Source organism: Arvicola amphibius, chromosome 11 (assembly GCF_903992535.2).
Source record: "Arvicola amphibius chromosome 11, mArvAmp1.2, whole genome shotgun sequence".
NCBI classification, from domain to species: domain Eukaryota; kingdom Metazoa; phylum Chordata; class Mammalia; order Rodentia; family Cricetidae; genus Arvicola; species Arvicola amphibius.
The window spans coordinates 19,649,050-19,667,645 of NC_052057.2; the positions used below are offsets into that span (position 1 = coordinate 19,649,050).

The 18,596-nt window shown below is 46.3% G+C and overlaps 1 pseudogene; it reads left to right on the forward strand.

Annotated features, from left to right (window-relative positions):
- The first annotated feature begins 656 nt into the window (after positions 1-656).
- On the forward strand, positions 657-2,476 carry LOC119826586 (annotated as a pseudogene).
- Positions 2,477-18,596: the final 16,120 nt, after the last annotated feature.

The window sequence follows — 18,596 nt, forward strand, 5'->3', positions numbered from 1 at the left end:
TTGTATTAAGCACTTCATGGGTAATTTATGTCAGGTATTGGGATACCATAGGTGTTGAGAAAGGTTGCATTTTGATGGAATAATTAGATTTACTTAGACCAAGAAGGGGAAGGAAGTAGTCAACAAAAAGATGGAGTGCGCAGGGGGAGTTTGTAATGGTAGGGGGTTCCAGACCATATCATGCAAGAGTGACAAGCCCAAGGATAGATGATCAGAGGCTAATAAATTTGAGTCAGGTGGGATTGGGGGGTCTAAGAGACAGTGGTGCCTGGATGCCTAAAATAAGTGGGAACCTGGGGCATAGGAGGATTAACTTTGAAGATCCAGAACCACTCCTAGTACTGTTCTCCTTTATGATGCTCTAACTATTAAGTAAATGGGAGTGTTTAAAGCAATGGTTCTTATACGAAGTCACTTAGGGGTTCCTGGATTGGGGGTCATCAAGGCTGAGTAAATGTCAGATGAAAGGGACAGAGACAGAAAACACAGGATAGAATCGGGAGGTCTGTCTGGTCATGCTGAAGCAGCCAAACAGCCCAGAGTTTATTTCAGAACTTGCTTATATAGAAAAGCAGAACAAAGCACAGCACAGACGGTCAGCCAGTGTCTGACCACAAGACCATGTCTGTCCTTGAGTGAGCAGCCTCCTTCCCAACATGTGCTCGCTGCTTTGGAGCAGCCTTGCTTTCTATCTTGATGCTCCTGAGGTTTGTCATGAGCAGTATACTGTCTGCTAGATAGTGTTCTTTTCTCATGGGCTACATCAGAAGTCTCTCACAGCTCTCAAGGTTATTTTGGAAAAAGCAGAGTAGGCAAGCTTGAATTCCAAAGACTTATAAGTCAGAATGGACGTTAGGTGGAAACTGAGTCACACATGGGCTCCCACAGGTTCTCAATCTTCCTAACACTGGGACCCTTTAATACTGCTCCTCAGGTTGTGGTGACCCCCAACCACACAATTATTTTCATTGCTGCTGCTAGGAATCATAATATAAATACCTGTATTTTCCTATGGTCTTAGGCAGCCCTAGTGAAAGAGTCCTTAGACCCAAGGGGTCGTTTCCCACAGGTGGAGAAGCCCTGGTTAAAGGAAGGTGCAAGCAGCAGACTTTCTAGGAGACCTCTGAGCTCTCTGCCCATTCATCCTCTCATGAGCGCAGGTGCAGCTGGGGAGAGATAGTCCCCAGGTGCTACGGGTCTGTGGCTCTCCCACAGTCCTCTGGTGGGTAGAGAAGAGAATGCTTTGTCGGGGGCCGGCAAACTGACGAAAAGCAATTCCAAGAAGAAGCTCCCAGAGTAACCTAGTTAACAGCAGTGTCATCAAGAAAAGAGCAAGCACATCCACATACCCTCACTGCTCTTGAAAAGCTCTCGCCCGAGGAAGGAAATGGAGAAAATTAATTTTTTCAGTAGTTGATATAATAAGTTTACCTCTGGGTCCCTAGGTGAACCCTCTGTCCATCAGGCACCCAGCGTGGGGTGTCTGATTTCCCCATAGACATACACCTAGCTTCAGACTTTGCCTCTTATCCCACCAGGCGTGATGGGTGGATCAGGAGGGTTGCAACTAGGCTGGATGGACCCTCCAATCTGACTAAGCTTGCAAGACCCTCCGAGTTGACCTGGAAACGAGCCAGGGCTTGGGACAGGCTCAGAGTTGTTGAGGACCTTTCTCTGTCTCCTGCCATATGAGTTCTGTGGAGGGGTGGCATACTGTGGACCTCAGGTTGGAGTGGGCCTAATGTCCACAATCGGCTTGAAGAGTTTACAGCCTGAGGGCCAGGTAGAAAAGCAACTCATAGAGTGGGCCTCCCTTGGACCCACTGCCATGAAGGTGGGACCATCCTGAGGAGTCCCAGGACCTGAAGGCCCCGCAGAAAGAACTAGAGCAGTTTGCTAAACCGCTGAAGCTGAAGGGGATATGCCGTCTGACGTTACCCTGGGCTTCTCGTCGGAAAGGTTCAGCCAGATGACCATTTGCCACTTTGAGGACCTGCGTTTCAGTTGCAAGAACGTGTGTAAACTGCTGCCGAAGAGGAAGAGGATGGAGGAGGATGCCACAACCTTTAGAAGATACGCGAAGCCAAGCCCTGGTGAGGGCCTGCTAGAGAAAGCAGCGGAGGAGGTTTGAGAACCGCTTGAGAGGGAGCCTCTAGAATGTGTTTCTGCAATGCCCGAAGACCACCCTGCAGCAGATCAGCAGCACCATGGAGCAGCTTGGGCTGGGAAACGATGTGGTCTGAGTACGGTTTTATAAACGGTGCAGGAAAGGGCAAACGATTAAGTATCCATTATTGCCAATAAGAGGAATATGAGGTCGCAGTGTCCCCTTTTCCCAGGGCAGCCTGTATCATTTCCTCTAGGACCCTATTTTGGTGCCCCAGGCTATAAGAGCCCCTACTTCAGCACACTGCACTGTTCAGGGCCATTTGTAGGAGGAGAGCCTTTCCCTCTTCCCTGCTGTTCCTGCCATTGATCCAATACCTTCAAACTAAGGCGCCCCACCTGACCGAGGATGGAGGAAGAACCCAGAGCCTGTTGCACCAGGGCTGTGGGATTGAGTTCTTCAGTTACTGGATGGAGGCCAGGAAGGGGGAAGTGATGGAGGGGAGAAGTGCACTGATGCCATTTATTATGAGCCCATTCTCACCATTCTGCAGCCTTGGACACAGAATGAAAAGAAGAGGGGAAGGAAGGAAGGATGGAGGAAGAAAGGAAGGAGAGAGGAAGGAAGGAAGGAATTTATTTCTGAGCAATAAGTCTCAGCCTTTGAACACATGGAATCACCCCTTGGGGAGGTTTAAGGAACACTTGAGCCCACATTAAGGCATTCTGATTTTATGAGTCTGGGCATAATAACAGTGTGTTTTACATTTTCAAAACTTCCACAGACCAGAAAGGATTACAAGCTCCAGGCAAAGCTGAAAGTGTCTGGGCTTAGCTTGCTAAAAGTGGAAAAAAGATTGAGGCAGAGGTTTAGAAAGCACAGTGCCTTCCACATATGCAACCTCGAAGGAGATATAATGCTTTTTAACATGTGAGAAAGAACCAGAAATGCTCAGGAAATGCAATGGAAGGTTGTGACAAGGACCCTGGGCAGATGGCCCGTTGTGGGCAGTCTGTGGGAATTTACTGAGGTCTTGGCCTTTCTGGACTCATTCAAGACAAATTTGTCAAAAGTAAAAAATTAATTAAAAACAGATAGGAGTACGAAATATACAATTAAAACCCTACAAGGATTATTCTCTTGAAAACTACAGCTATAGCCATGGATTAGCACGCGTCACCAAGGTTTCTGTCGTTTGCCAGAGCTACAAGGACAGTTTGTGTGGATGAACCAGGAGGTGTGACTCTCGGGTTTTATCAGAAGGGCATCTGCCACTCTTCTTGACAAACACAGTTTTTCCTGGGCTGTTACAGAAAAGATACATGGTTCACTGAGGGATGGAGAGGTGCGGAGGAAGGGAAACAAAGCGCATGCCTGCGGTGCTACTTGGAACAGCTGGTGCTTTCTTAGAGACAACAAACTCATGAGCTGAGGAAGAAGTTAAAGTTGTTGAACTTTATTTTACTGAGAAGATATTAATTTGAGAGAGCAATTCAGATCTGTTGCTTATCATGGAAGTTTAGTTTCTTTTTTTTCTGTTTCCAGTTTATTTATTTTTTATTAAAAATTGCCATCTCCTCCCCTCCTCCTCCCCCTTCCCTCCCCTCCCCTCCACCCATACCCTCACTCCCTCCCTCTCCAGGCCAAAGAGCCATCAGGGTTCTCTACACTATGTTGAGTCCAAGGTCCTCCCAACTCCCTCCAGGTCCAGGAAGGTGAGCAACCAAACTGACAAGGCTCACACAGAGCCCGTCCATGTCGTAGAGACCAAGCCCATCGCCATTGTCCTTGGCTCCTCGGTCAGCCTCCACCATCAGCCACTTTCAGAGAGTCCGATTTGGTTGCATGTTCCATCAGTCCCATTCCAAGTGGACTTAGTGGTCTCCCGTTAGTTCTGTCCTGCCGTCTCAGTGGGTGAACGCATCCCTCATGGCTCTGACTTTCTTTCTCATGATCTCTCTCCTTCTGCTCCTCAATTATATTTGGTATAATAATTTTCCTTCTTTGACATTTCAGAAATTTGCATATGACAAAACTGAGGTGAAATCAAAAGTACTATATGATGATTTAAAGCTCTGTCATAGTCACGAGGACAACTATTGAACAGTCTTTTGGGGGAGGGGGAGAAATACTTGTTTAAAAGAAAAATAACGGAGAGCTAGATAGCATCATTAAATTTGGAAATAAACTCAAATTTTATGTCATGGGGCTAATCTGAGTGTGCTTTCTCAAATTAGTTCTCTGCACATTTTGAGAGGAAAAACGAGTCTTTCTTGTTACTAAAATTAAAGAAAATCACTTTCATAGAAAGTAGAAGAGGGGAATAGCACCCACAGGATTCTATGTAGAAAATCTCTGTGTAGGACAACAATCAGAATAATGACAGAAGAGGATATCTATATTTAAAAATTGATCTCTACCTCAGAAGCTAAAAAAAAGGATACTTCTTCCTATTTGTAGAAAGTTCTAGAAGGGTTCCAGTCAGCTGGGCCTCACTCTTTCAATAGAACCAGGTATTGTGAATGAAGCTATTGAGTCCTCTGACCAGGACTTAGTTACGCCCTGCAATGGTGGTGGGCTGCATTGGCCGGCTGGGAGGCCAGGGCCAATCCTGCTTGAATGACTTGGGTAGAGTAGATTTGCTCAGGAAATTTGGGATTAGCTTCATGTGGTACTCTGGTACTCTTGCATGTTTCCAATGAGGTCATACAGGCAAGACTTCACCTCCATCTGAGCTTAGCAGGATGCCTGTAGATACCTCATAGAGAACACACCATTGCAAGATAGTTTCTTATCCTTGTCTTATGAGAGATTCTTTCTCATCCATCTCCTACGTTTGGTTCCAGTTGAGCTCAGAACTTCCCATCGCATGGTAGACTGTAGCATCTGAGAGTCCCTTCATAGCTTGTCTCCACGCTAGCAGAATGAGCCACTGGTACGTGCTGTTAGTCATTTTCTTTCTGTGGACTGGAGGCCTAAGGAGCTGACACTTTATCTGTTCCATGTGTCTAAGTGATTAGCTTCCTGAATTTGTGCAGATGCCCAAAACCTCACTAGTATGGGCTCATTGAGTCTTTGCTGGTTACATGTATGAAACTATAACCAGCCACGCTCATGGCCCCAGCAATGACAATTGTGATGTCGTTAGCCACCAAAGTCCTCCAGAATGTGTGGTACCTGAATAAGGAGCTCCGAAGGAGGGCATGAGTCATAAGATTGGCCATGTATGTCTGTGGGACCAAGTCCACCTAATAGCCAGTGAGGTCCATGATATACATCTTCTGCCTTTAAGTTCTTTGGCATCCTCTTCTATGGCCTAATCCCTGCATGAGGCTTTGAGATTGAACTTCTTCAGCATTATGGTCTGGGTGGGGTGACCTGAAAAGACACATGAGATTTCCAAGAATCTACAAAACCCATGTTAGCACCAACAGCATCACCACCACCACTGGATCCTCCATGGGGCAGGGGGTGAGGGGTCAACTGTTTCTATAGTTCATGAAAACAACCATTTTCTGCCTCTCCTTTCAAGTTCATGAATTTTTGTGGCCGACCAACTTCTATGTTTCTAGTTCTCCAACCCCTTCCTGCCTCTGCTGAGGAACCACAGACAGCTCAGTGAAAGCTGGGGAACTTTCCTTGCCAGCCCCCCCCCCCAGCCTGTGGCACTGAAGAAGACTTAGCAGAAGCTGTATTTTGTTTCTGATTCTGTCTGAAAATGATGGGTTTCTCATGATTCATCCTGTAACAGCTAGGGAAATGCTTTGTGCTTTTCTCTGTCTTCGTGAAACTAAATGCATTCGTTTCCTCCTGTGTCTGGGTTTGGAGTGACATAGTACAGATCACAGACACCTTAAAAGACTGCCTGTCCTCATTTCCTGGGAACAACTAGACAGCTGTGCAGTAAGGTTGGGTCTGTGAAGTGTTCCATCGTGTATCAGTTGCTTCGTTGTTGACCAGGTTGTATATTACATCGCCTGGCAAAATGAGACCAAGCAGAGCAACTCGGAAAGAATGTCCGATGCTGCCATCTGGTGGCTATGACAGCTGCAGAACCGTTACAACAATACGAGTTTTACACTTGTTTTTTTTTTTTTAAACAAAAACCAAAAAATAATATTTTATGTTTATATCCAATAGGCAGATGCTAGTCCTAGTCGTACCCAAAGAAGCTTACCTTTGCAATAAATAGTAGTGAATGCAGAGACTCATGGCTGCTCAAGGTGCTGAGAAAACATGAAAACTGAGTGCTCGTCCATAGAGACAGTACCTACACTATACTGTCCTGTCTAAGGTTCAGGAAACGTGCTCAAAGAGAAGACAGATGAATGTAAGAGCTAGGAGACAGAGAAAGGGGCAGGGAAATGCTGTGTTCTAGGCATGACACAGCTATGCAGTTAATCTCTCAGCGGTTACGCCTGCCCCCATTGACTGGGCCTGCACAAGGTAGGGCCTGTCATCAGTCAAGCCTGGACAAAGATTGGTGTGACAGTATCCCATCTCGATGACATACTGGCCACTGGTAGATTCTGAGGAGAAAGAAGGCATTGTCTTTCCTTGGATATTCACAGGAGAACCTGTGACTAGTTCAAAAGGCTCCCACGACTACTTCAAAACCAGTATTCACAAACAGCCCTTCTTAAACTCAGTGGGTCACAAACACACACAAAGATGCAAATATAAGAAAGGGACTCGTAAAGAGTAAAGAGTGATGGGGGAGTTGACAGAGTTAGAAGGGAGATGGGGGAGTGGGCTGAGTAGCCCTTATATATACATCTATCAAAGGAGAAAAATTAGTAAGTGTTATATATAAAAGAACCAGCGCTGGGGGGGGGGGAAAGATGGCTCAGTGGTTAAGAGCACTGACTGCTCTTCCAGAGGACCCGGGTTCAATTCCCAGCACCCCCATGGCAGCTCACAACTGTCTGTAACTCCAGTCCAGGGGATCTGATATGATACCCTCACACCAACGCACATAAAATAAAGTTAAATGAATAATTTTATTTTTTAAAAAAAGGAACAATGCAGATCCAATTTTTATGGATTCAACATGATTTCAGAATGAATCAAATACTAATACATATTTTCTACTATAAAATATTACTTGGAAACCTCTTCCAATACTGAATGGAGAAACAGCTACATTATCTTAAAGACATTTTTCCCAGTGCAACTGCAATGTATGTAAAACCTCTGGATGGTGCAGGCTAGCAAAGGATGGCCTTTGATGTCAAGACAATTATTAAGATATTTGACTCAGTTTCTTCGTTTGTATCCTGGAAGAATGGTTCTTCTTAGGGTTGACGTGATAATGAATGCCCCCATGAGTGAAAGGACTCGGGTCTCGGGTACCCTCTGAGTGAGGTGCAGTTGTTGTTCACGGAGTGAGGGATAGTGTTTTAATGTTGTGTAAGTTTGTGTGTAGAATCGGTTTGTCCAGTAAGTCTGATAGAATGCTAAAAGAGCAGTCCTGCCTGCGCCAAATGCTGACTCGCCCTGCTCCCAGGCCGGACCCACCACCTTGGCTCCTCTGGGCCTGAGGGAGGCCACAAGCATTAGTACCACAGGGTGTGGGGCTGAGCCAGGATATAAGATTATATCAACCCTCCAGGGTTTCTCTGCAGCTTTGGAGCCTGTCCTGGAAGTCACTACATGACTTCTGCCTATTTCCCGTCCCTGCTGTGCTGGACTGGCATACTCTGATGCTGTCTTTCACTGGGGAAGCCTGATTCTGGCCCAGTCAAGATGGGGGCCTCCCAGAAGACTTCCTGCACAACTGGTGCCCCCTCACCCTATGGATGGATTCCTTACTGCAGCTCAATCCCCGTGCTATGATGTGGACTCTCTGTTGGCTGGACACTTCACTCTAGAGGACTGAGACTTGTGTTATCTTTTCCCATGAAAAACATCATGGTGACTGGTGGGTGAGATCCCTTCATCCCCAGGAAGCTATAACAAGCAGATCTGTGAACCCTATAAGTCCTACACACTCAGTCTCTCTGGGGACATGAGCACTTTAGCTGCCCAAAGTCAGTTATGTGTGACAGTTGGTGACAGAATCATCAATGGAATTTCATGGGGGAGGGGCCACAAAAGCACGGTGAATGGCAGTTGGGTGGCTACAAGCCATACCCCTGAACACTGGAAAAATTTTTATTTATAATTATTAATATTATTTTTATTTATAACTTGACACTGTTACTTATAGACAGTCCCGAACATTGAAGAAAAGCTAGGTATTACTTCAAGAAGATCAACATGGTTTAAACATCGTCAACAGCATGAAAGAACTCTCCTGGAAACTGTGGCCACTCGTCTCTTCAAACTGTGTACTTTCTATGGGCAACTGTAAGTGTGTGTCTGGCCTTGTGGTCATGGGAAGCAGGGATCTCACGAGATTACAATTAGTCCTCATCTGCTGCACCAATAGTACTGCTACCCAGCTATCGGAAACTGCACCTAAAGCAGAAAGCCCTCGGAAGGACAACTGGTCAGCCTGAGCTCTAAGCACATGACCCTGGCCTTTAGTTCCCCAGCAGATGGCAGCGAGACACAACCATCTGTAAGTCTAGCACTGCTCTCAGGAATTCACCTGGTCCCTGTCAAAGCAGTGGCTTTGGCCTCCCTTTCTCCAGGATGGTCTGTCTCTATGGAGCCTCTCCAGAACTAGTGTGATATGCTTGGGGATCCATGTACAAGCATGCCGAGTGAACTGTAGGCCCATATTTCTATATGATATGGCAGCCAGGCTCTCAAGCCGTAGTGGTCACGTAGCCTTCCAGACAGGCTGTCGCTGCCCTAACAAAGGATCAGGATGTTGCTTTGCCCCTGTCTTTGTAATTTCGAGGATGCCTGAAACAAAAGTGCTAATTCAGCCTATGTGACTGAGCTAGAACACTGGCCAAGAAAATGTGACTGCAAGCACAGGTAGTTGTGGATGTGACAAAAAGCCATTCACCTGGTTACCTAGGAAACAGAATGCTAATGTATTTCCTCCTCAGTTTATGTTTTGATATATAAGGCTGTTTGGAGAATAAAGAGGAAAAACATTTTCAAGATGTCAACTCAGGACTTCATGAGGGACCACTGAGAATCTCCCTCCCGATAAAGCCATGTGAGTTGTGTCTTTATTCCCATGCCTCCATGCCGGTCCAGAGAGAGATAGTTTATGTTGGGGTCTGATCCACAGAAATAATTTATGGTCCAGGCTAGCACCGGACCCTGACAGTGAACACTGTAACAGTAATTTACACAACGAAAAGCAGACAATTTGTTAAAATCAATATTTAAGCGAACGCAACATTGAAAACATCCAGAAGAATAAAAAGGGGAGGGGAAGCTGACTGTGGATCTGGAAATGCTGCTGGGTTGAAATAAGGGGGAGATTCTGTGGGGAACAATAGAAATGGTGCTGTCTACAGAGCAGATAGATGAAGGATGCCTAGAGGAGCAAGTGGGCCGGGACAAGCCCTGGATCCCCCGGATGAAGTGGCACTGTGCCTGCTGACATGGTAAGAGCTCAAGCATCTGGAGCATCCACGACTGCTGGCAGGAATGTGGCCCCGGCCACTACTCCAGCTGTACACATGACACAGGACCTTATTTTGGATTTTCTAATCTCCGGCTGCTCTGGTTCTTGCTGATCCTGTATTGATGGTGGCTGTCTTCATTGCTGGTTGACAAACTTGGAACTCTAGATTTGGATGGGCAATGTGCAGTTTTACCTGCAGCTCTCTGGATCTAAGGATGGAGACAGATGTGCTGCTGATGCAAGCATCTCTAGAAGGGGAAGTGGCAGTAGAGGCACAGGAAACAACATGCCCAGGATGACACCTCTTTCTCAGTCTTGCCAAACATAGGAGAGATCTTGTCTGCCTGGATTCCCAGATCCTATCCTCCAAAAGATCACGTGCCCAGGCTAGGGTCCGGTAACTGCTCCTGCAAAGAGGAGCCTCTAAAGGATCCCCAATCATTCCTGAGACCTGAGACCAGGTCCTGAGACCTCCTCACAGTGTCAAGCACCTACCTGGCACATTCTCAATCACTATCCTCTGAATCATTTGCCACTTCTCCCTGCAAATTGGTATTGAGCTCGTGGACACAGACAAAGACATCTGAATATGGCAAGTTGATGATCAAGTATGTCTTTCTTTACCCTATTCAGAGCGCATATGTCTGATGTTTTGACAAAGTTTTCAGGGAAAACACTAGTCCATGTGTCCAGGAGGGTGCAGATGGTGCTGGCGGAAAGGGACAGACAGAACACTTAGTGACCTGGACTTTCCTTTGCCTCCCATCCCAAGACTCCGTGCATGTGAGACTGCAAAGGAGAGGCTATCCAGCCCTTAGCCATACGAGCACAGTGAGCAGGGCTGAGAGGTCCATGGGAGCAGGAAGCCCCATATGCCCCATGCTCAGGCTCTAATGGAGCACAGCTGAGCAAGCCTTCGTGCCATGGACTGAGATGAAGGTAGAGTCTCAGAGGGCCACCGGAGGCCACAGGCTTTGCCCATATCTCCACTTGTAAGGACCGTGCCCGTGCAATTCTATTCACCCTCCAGTCACTGCTTAGACCTCAGTATGGTACTAGAAACGTGGAGCGTGAGCCCCAAGCATGGGCCATCTCTCACCCTTGGTACCCAACTGAGCCCGCCTTGCAGAGCCAAGGCCTTTCTCATGTTGTAAAGCTCACTTACTTCTTTACTTCCTCATCCTTCTCACAATCAGGGCAGAAGCCTGAATACCTGGAGGAGATCAGAAAGGATATTACCTGTGGAGTCTCAGTTCCCTACTTAAAAGACATCAGGAGGACCTGCTGACTCCTGGAGCAGAATCCTGGTACAGAGCCTAAAAGTTCTCTCTGATCCCAGGTTATTAGTTCACCTGCATTCAGTAGGTGCTTCAAATATGTTTGTGCAGTGGGTGATCACAAGTATGTCTACCTGGACACTTCAGTGGATACAGATTCCCTTGGATTACCCTCCAAGGGTCTCCACTCAAGACCCATCTATATCGGGTACTCCAATATGAATCCTAGAACCTCCTTTACAATGGGAAAAGAGCTTTGACAAATGGCTTCAGAAAAACTGGCCAAGGATAGAGAGCTTCCTGAAGGTGCAGAGGACACTCACACTCATAGGGTCTCAGCTGCGGACACAGTAGTCCCAAGGGCTCAACCTGGAGGAAGCAATGTCTGACTACATTCTGACAAGACTCTAGCAACTAGGCAGGCTCAGAGAAATGAAGAGGCTTCCCATAAACGACAAGAGGATGTGAAACCTCTGAGCTCAGAAGTGGGCAGTCACTGCCTGAAGAGCATATCAAGTACCTACTTGTGCTGGCGTAAACAGGGTATATGCACAGGAAGGCAATGAAAGAGTTGCAGTTCCCATCCTACATGGAAGTCACCAGGTTTTTCACCACCTCATTCAGAGTTTTGAAGTTGAACAACTTCAGGTCCCCAGGGGTGGTCTCCCTTGGGTCCTCAGGTACAGACTCCTCCTGGTCCCCGGATGGTGTTCACAGTCTGAGGTTCGACAGACTCACCCTAGTTACACACTGAAGTTGTGTTCCCAGGTCCCCGGGGAAGAGGCCATGCGGCTGGGCCTCGAACGTAGCCAGCATGGGGTCCCCGGGCGTGGACTCCTCCTTGTCACTGGAGTCGGTCTCAGTAAGACCTGACTTACTGGATCCCCAACATTATTGTCCCCAGGGGCGCAGTCCCTTTTCTGATCCTCTAAAACCTGAGGAGAGATCAGGGTGGGTGGTTCAAACTGGCACAGGACTGCAATGCCATGATTGGTTATTATCATTCCATGTTTTCCTGACCCTTTCACTCTGCCAAACACCAAGAGTGAAATTTGGGAAAACCGAGATTTCAGAGTGGCTACCTGGTCTACCTGGTCTTTGCTCTGGCTGCCCTGCCACAACACTCTTTCCTCAGGGCTCAATGGCTAGAGCCTCCTGAGCCATTTTTGAACCTGGCGTCTCCAGGTACCTCCACGGCCTCTGCTTTGGCCTCTACTTCTCATACGTCTAGTATTGGTGTTTTGGGAGGTCTCATTACTCCCCCAATACTAACAGCATCACGAAGGCATGTCTCTCACCAATCTTGTACCAAGACAAGTGAGCCTGCTGGCCTGTCTCTAAACATTTGGCTGCCTGATTGCAGGGTTCTGCATCTTTATGGCCATTGTTAAGGAAGTGAGATCTCTCATGGGTTACCACCCATGCCTGAGTCTTCTCCTCACACAGGACTTTCCCAAAAGTCTCCTAGGTCCTCTTCCTCCTCCCACGTGCACTATTTGACACGGAAAGATACAAAGGTGCTTCCATTCCACTGCTCCTAGGGTGTCTGGGTACAGGCAGCACCTCGGCTTTACAATCTGAGCTCCTATTGTTGACCTGCATCTGGAATTCTAAACCCAACCCTAATTTCCCCAGCACACCTTAAACCTTTGCCATGTTGCCTTGCTTCTAGGCTACTTTGTGTGTGTTCTCTATGAAATATAAGCACACATCATCTGTGTGTTGGGTTTTCATGAGGAACTAGAGTAGGACTTTTTTAGCAATTTTATTTTTTTAAAAAAAATGTTTTGTTTTGTATTTTCTTTAGAGACAGGATTTCTTTGTATAGCCTTGGCTAGCCTGGAATTCCCAGAGATCCACCTGTTTCTGCTTCCTGAGTACTGGGAATGAAAGCATGTGCCACAACCAGGGTCAAGAGTGAGGCATTTGTTTAAGTTAATTATGATGGTTGCTTTCTTGAACTTTTTTTTTTTTTTTTTGATTTGTGTTACAGACTCCTTCAGGTAGCTGCACCTAGGCATCACCAATGTCTCCTCCTTTATTCTGAAAGTTTGCCAGCAAGGGAAGCAGTGCAGGGAAAGACACTGGGGAAAGATCCAGCCAGAAGGCCTGGAGCTTTCAGCAGCTCCTCCCCATTCCCATCTTCCCCAGTGACTGCTGAGCTTCACGACTGCCCCCGTGTGGAGGAAAGGGACACAGCCAGTGAGAATGCCAGCAGAAAGTGCAGTGGGATGTTTTTAAGTACAAGTCTGAGGTGAGAGTAGGCGAGATTTCTCAGTGGTTAAGGGCACTGGCTGCTCTTCCATAGGTCGTGGGTTCAATTGCCACCAACTACATTGTTCCTCATCAGAGGATGAGTCCGTGATCTTCATGGCAGGGAGCACGGCAGCAGGAAACAGGCATGGTGCAGGAGCAACAGGTGAGAGCTCACGTCTTGAAACACGTGAGGCAGATAGAGAGCTAACAGTTACGCCTCTTCCAACAATGCCACACCTCCCAATCCTTCCCACATAGTTTTACGAACTGAAGGTCAAGTGTTCAAATATGTGTGTCTATGAGAGTCATTCTCATTCAAACGACCACATTCAGTTCTTGTTGGCTTATGGCCAACATGTCAGAATAAAGAATGCATTTAGTCCAACTCCAAAAGTCCACTTAGTCTTTGAGCCTGAACAATATCACAGTACTCTCTTAACTGTAACCCCCCGTAAAATAAAAAAAAAATCAAACCATATACTTCTGATAAACAATTGCACAATTATACATTACCATTCCAAAATGCATGGTAAAATAATAGAGGACAGTGAGGAAATACTGGACCAAAGCCACCAAACCCATCAAACTCCAAATCCTGTAGCTCTGTGTCTAATGTCAAAGGGCTGACTTAGACAGTTCCATCCCTTTAGCTTTGCTGGCTGCAACACAACTCTCTCTTTTGGGCTGTGCGTTAGTCGGGGTTCTCTAGAGAACAGAATTGATAGAATGTGTGTGTGTGTGTGTGTGCGCGCAGCAAGTGAATTAATTTCATCATAGATTTATGGTGTGACTTTATTCGGCTGCCATCTTTCTAGGTCTCTGATATGAAGTGCTGTCTCACTGGCTAATCCCATCCTAGTGTTTGTTGCAAAAATCTTCAACTATTCTAAATATTTTTTCTCTCTGATAACTTTTTATTACTTTATAAATAATAGGAATCAAAATTTCCACTTCCTCCCCTCTTCCCACTTCCCTCAAACTACCCCACTTATCCTCCTTCCCTACCCCTCTAGTCCTAAGAGAGGGCAGGGTACCCTGCCCTGTGGGAAGTCCAAGGCCCTCCCCCTTCCATCCAGGCTTAGGAAAGTATGCATCCAAATAGAATAGGATCCCAAAAAGCCAGTACATGCAGTAGAGACAAATCCTAGTGTCATTCTAAATATTGCATAAAAGAAGTATCCCATTCATTTGGGCATCTTTCACAGAGCTGATTTAGTTATATAAGGGAAGCTTTAATTTTCTGAACTCATTAAAACTAGAATTTCTAACATTTTAACAAATTTGTCTGGTATTTTGACTAATGCTGCCCTAAATTTATATAATGCTTTGGAGAAAACTGGCCATTTTGCAACATCACTGTGAAATGTTGTGTGTTGATGGGTTTTGGTTTTGTTTACAAGGCAGAGTTTCTCTGTGTAGCTCTGCCTGTCCTGGAACGCACTCTGTAGACCAGGCTGGCCTCAAACCCACAGAGATTCCTCCTGGCTCTGACTCTCCAAGATAATGATTTTTTAAAGACTTCTCAGTTGCTACAATGTATGTTTATGCTGTCTGCTCTTCTAAAAGAGACTTTATCAATACGATTAAGTTAAGGACTAGCAGCAAGGAAGTTGCCCTGGATCTTCTAGAGAGTAACTAACAAATACCCCCCATGAGAGGGTGACCAGAAGCAGACAAGGAGATGTGAAAGTTGTGTCAGAAGATGGGGTAATGCTGGGCCACAAACCAAGAACATAGACAACTCCTAGAAACTGAAACAGGCATGGGAATGACCTCTTCCCTAGAGCCGTGAGAAAGAAGGCAGCTCTACTGATACTGTTTAAATTCTGACTTCCATAACTTAGTTGCCAACAGGGCTAAGGAGGGGATGGATCCCTATGCAGGAGCATAGAATAATCGTCTATACACCTCGTGCCTGTTTCATGTTATTCTTCACTAACAGAGGAAGAAATGTTTAGAAACTGGGTAGGCATGCTTGTCCAGGAGGGTTAGGACTCTTATTTATCTTAGGGAACAGATTTGATTAAGTTACTTTTTGAAATTTATTTTACCTTGTCAATGATTTTCAAAACAAGTGTGCAATCAGTTCCGAGTGCAGGATCTGACCTTTATAGTTTTATGAAGGGTGTTGTGGTACAAACGTGCAATGTGCCCTCAGGCTCATGTGCTCCATCACTTAGTCCCCAGTTAGTAGCACCATTTGGGCACTTTTCTTAGGAAAAGCCTCACTGGATGAAGTGAGTCAGCCGTGGGTGGCCTGAGGTTATTGGCTGGCCCAGCTTTCTGCTTGTTCTCTGATTCCTGGCGGCAGACGCAATGGGTGTGGTCCATCTCCCACTCCTGCTGCAATGCCTTACTGCCATGATAGATGTATGACCTCAAATTGTAAGCCAAAATAAATCTACTTTTTCCTTACCCGCTTCTTCTTGGGCATCGTTACAGCAACGAGAAACATAACTGTAAAAAGGCTTGAGAAAAATATTTGCTTTCTCTACCCTTTGTGATCTCTGACTAGGTTTGAGATGTGAAGTTTGGAGATAATACAGTCTCCATATTTACACAAAGTGATATCCAAGAAGAAAAGCAAAACCACAATGAAGGGACAAAGTAGCTCAAAAGAGAAAACCCGGATCTACAATAAAATAGTTCTGCTATGGATGTTACCACTCTCTAACACTCTGCTTCTAAAATTTGTTAATGTTGGAATAATATATTTCCTATATTATTTAACCCAGGGGGGTTGAATTTTCTACTTCTTGTAGTGTTTATTATCTATACTAGATTTCTATTTTTAAATCATATATATGTATATATATATATGTCTATTTCCATTAGGTGTATAGAAGAATAAACCCAAAGAAAGCTTATATTATTCCAACAGCCAGAAGTGGTTATGACAATCCTCTTCTTTTATTAGTTTTGAGGTATTTAGTATCCTTCTTTTAAAAAAAGAGCTCTGTGTATACTGCTTTGGTATTTTGTAACATCTTTACAGTTACAGTTAGCGTGTACTCTGGAGTCCAACACATGCAGTTACAGTTAGCATGTACTCTGCAGTCCAGCAGACGCAGTTACAGTTAGCGTGTACTCTGCAGTCCAGCAGACGCAGTTACAGTTAGCGTGTACACTGTGTCCAGCAAATGAAGCGAGATACAGTGAATATTGCTGCTGCTGCTGCTGAAGCAGCACCTGAGTGAGGAGCCACCTCACGCTCCACACTGACTGCGCTCTTCCTGCATTGCCTGAAAGGATCATCCCCAGGACAGAGTCGGAAAGCTAGAATCTGGGTGGTCTCAAGAGGGTTTCCCAGTGGAGACATTCAGTTTGGGTCTCCTGTGGGTGTCTGCCATACTTGCATAACAATTCTGACTCGTCTATGTTTGATCTGTTCTCCACTCTCATTCTGATGGATAAAGGGATGAAATGGGGTTCACAACTGGCAAATTTGTACAAAGATGACATTCATTAGTAGGAGCCTAAGAACTGTGTTGGGCAGACAAAGGTTCGAATACAGTTTACTCGTGTGGCAGAGTAAATTAAGTACATGTCAAGTTGCACTATAATCTGCCAGACTATTGTCTCTAATGGTGGCGATGTACACCCCCCCTTTCCTGGATAAACTGCGAATGTCTGTTCATATTGTTTTCTACCAATAAAAGAGGAATTCATTGCTCAACCATTATCCCCATCAGTCACTTCTTCCAATTATGGTGTATTAGACCATTGCTTCCATTATTAAAGCAATGTTTTTAATCTTCTATACAAATCAATTTCCTGAAATTCCTGCCCTTCCCACACGTGCCCTCTTTGAAGCCATTGCTACACCATAGTCAATACAAACTATATCCGTTTTCAAGAATTATGTTTTCAGATAGGGTGGCTTCGATTTAAATCATTGAAGCTGCAGCTTGTGGTGGACCCAGAGGCAGGGTGAGTAGGTAGGATGCTGACCCCAGTCCCATTGAGACTAAGTGGTCCATGCTACGGGAAATAAGAGTATACATGAGCCGAGGTTGGAATGGGAAGCAGCGGATGATAAAGCACGTGTTCCCTAACCAGTGGGCTGTGTGCACCACTGCACATTTCGTGCCAGACTCAGACGCTGTGGAGGCGAAACGGAAGTGGTGGCAAACTGCAGCAGGAGGCTCTGATTATCTAGGAGTTGACAGGACACAGGAGGGACAACCGCCTTAGTGTGCTTCATGCCAGGAAGTCTACTCTCCGAGGAAAAGGCAGCAGAAAAGCACAGCGAGTAACTTTATGTGCATACGAGCAACAAGCTGACAAGGAAGTAGCTAAGAGAATGTAATAGCTGGCTACTGGAGGCCCATGGGCTCGGTCTGAAGCTGGAACTTGCCATTAGGAGGAATGCAGGTGGGTGCTGGATGGGCAAGAGAGGAGCTATCCACTATAGACAGGCTTTAAGAAGAAACTGATATTAAAATCAGAAAATGACCGCATGTTCCATCAGTCCCATTCCAAGTGGACTCTCTGAGGGTGGCTGATGGTGGAGGCTGACCGAGGAGCCAAGGACAATGGCGATGGGCCTGGTCTCTACGACATGGACGGGCTCTGTGTGAGCCTTGTCAGTTTGGTTGCTCACCTTCCTGGACCTGGGGGGAGTTGGGAGGACCTTAGACTTAACATAGTGAAGGGAACCCTGATGGCTCTTTGGCCTGGAGAGGGAGGGAGTGAGGGTATGGGCAGAAGGGAAGGGAGGGAATGGGGAGGAGGAAGGGAGGAGATGGGAATTTTTAATAAAAGAAATTTTTAAAAAGAAAAAAAAATCAGAAAATGACGAAATGGTGCCCAAAAGAAGGAGCTCAGGGTTATCTTAGTTTGAAATAGTCCATCCAGGGAGTCAGGGAGGCAATGAGCAGATCTTCACCTCTCCTTCCGCCCCTACAAACCCAATCCCCCAGTCTCACCCCCAACTCTGCAACAGAACACCTGCTGCCGCCCCCCCCCCATCTGTAGTGGATCCTACAGATTTTCCCTTCCTAACTGCTCCCATGGTTGCCTTATCCCAGCCCCCACCTTCAGCAGCCACTCCCTGGAAACCCACGAGCCACTTAGGCCAGGGAAGCAAGCAGGCAAACAGCAAATCTTCTCCTCTCCTCCTGTCCCCGCAAACACAACCCCAGTCTCCTCCCTGCTCTGAACAGATCAGCTGCCAGGGAAACTGGAAGGCTAATTGCAGTCCTTACCTCTCCCTCCGTTCCTCCACATCTAATGCCCTAGACTCACGCCCAGCTCTGCAGCAGAGCTCACCTGCAGCAGCTCCCCCTCTGCATCCCTGGAGGACCCCACAGATCTTCACCTCCAGAGCTCCCTTCCCCCAGTGGTTGCTCTGTGTCTGCTCCGCCCCAACTCCAGCAGGCGTCCTTGTAAGCACATGCCACTCCAGGTCGTCCCCTCTCTCTCC